Source organism: Orcinus orca, chromosome 18 (assembly GCF_937001465.1).
Source record: "Orcinus orca chromosome 18, mOrcOrc1.1, whole genome shotgun sequence".
Taxonomy (NCBI): Eukaryota; Metazoa; Chordata; class Mammalia; order Artiodactyla; family Delphinidae; genus Orcinus; species Orcinus orca.
The window spans coordinates 69,342,205-69,343,618 of NC_064576.1; the positions used below are offsets into that span (position 1 = coordinate 69,342,205).

Consider the following 1,414-nt stretch of genomic DNA (forward strand, 5'->3'; position numbering starts at 1 on the left):
ACATGTACATTTACAGTACCTTTATCCATAATTGTCAAAAATTGGAAGGAAAAAAAAAAATTGGAAGGAACTAAGATGTCCTTCAGTAGGTAAATGGATAAATAGTGGTGCAGCAAACAAGGAAATGTTTTTTAGTGCTAAAAAGAAATGAGGCATCAAGCCAAAAAAAGACCTGGAGGAACCTTAAATGCATATTACTAAGTGAAAAAGCCCAACCTGAAAAGGCTACATACTCTATGATTCCGACTATACGACATTCTGGAAAAGGTAAAATTCTGGAGACAGTCAGTTGCTAACGGCAAGGGGAGAGGGAGGGATGAATAGGTGGAATGCAGAGGATTTTCAGGGCAATATAACTATTCTGTATGATACTACAACAACAGATGCATGTCATTTCATTATACATTTGTCAAAACCCATACAACGTACAACACCAAGAGTGAGCCCTAATTAAACTATGGAGTTTGGGTGACACTGATGTGTCAGTGTAGGTTCATCAAATGTGACAAATACGTTTACTGGTCATTCAAGTGGGGCAAAGGAAATATCCTTTTAAAACTCAAGCAAACTGGGTGTTTGTCTTGTAAACTGTCGGAGGAAATAAGCTGTAATTCTTAAAAATGTGACCAATATGCCACTCTGGCGGGGATGCTGATAGTGGGGGGGCCGTGCACGTGTGGGGAGGAGGGTTATGGGAACTCTCTGTACTCTGTGCTCAGCTTTGCTTTGACCCCGAAACTGCTCTAAAAATAAGAGTCTATTTTTAAAAAACAGTAGTGAAGAACTATAGCAAAAACTCAGTTTGTAATCAGAATGTTATGAAATGTTTTGTCTAGATTCTCTCAGATCTCTTTGTAACAATTCACATCTCCCACCCATTCCTCCTTGAAACTCTTGGCTCTTTGTACCATGCCATCCTGGGTCTGCCTCACTCTGTTAGGGCACCTTCTCTGTCCTTATCCACCGAAGCTCCTGCTTTCTCTCCTAGACTTGCTGTAGGCACACCCCTCCGGGGTTCTCCTCAGGCATCCTTCTCTCCGAACCCACTCTCAGTTTTCAGTTACGAAGACCTATATGCACATGACCCCCACATCACCAGGCAGCTCTGAACTGTCCACCACCAAACACCAGCCAGACCTCACCCTGCCCCGGGACACCTCCCGGCACCTGGAACTTGCCACATCTGAAGTTCATTTTCAAAACTAGCATCTATTCTGCCAAGATGAACGTGGTTCTCTCTGACTCCCAGGCTTGGAGCCTCCTTTGATTACACCTTCTCTCTGGATCCCCGCATCCAATCAGCCACCAGCTTCTGTGTATTCCTCCATGTGTTTCTTTCTTGCCAACCCTGCCATCACCTCTGGAAGACAAGCCCTCTGTACCTTCCACCTGGCATTTCTCCTTCATCCTGCAA

General features: G+C 44.1%; 1 non-coding gene across 1 annotated transcript; it reads left to right on the forward strand.

The window, feature by feature from the left end:
• The first annotated feature begins 478 nt into the window (after positions 1-478).
• On the forward strand, positions 479-606 carry LOC117197626 (small nucleolar RNA SNORA27). Its single transcript, XR_004478346.1, has one exon. It is a non-coding gene; the product is annotated as a small nucleolar RNA SNORA27 (small nucleolar RNA).
• Positions 607-1,414: the final 808 nt, after the last annotated feature.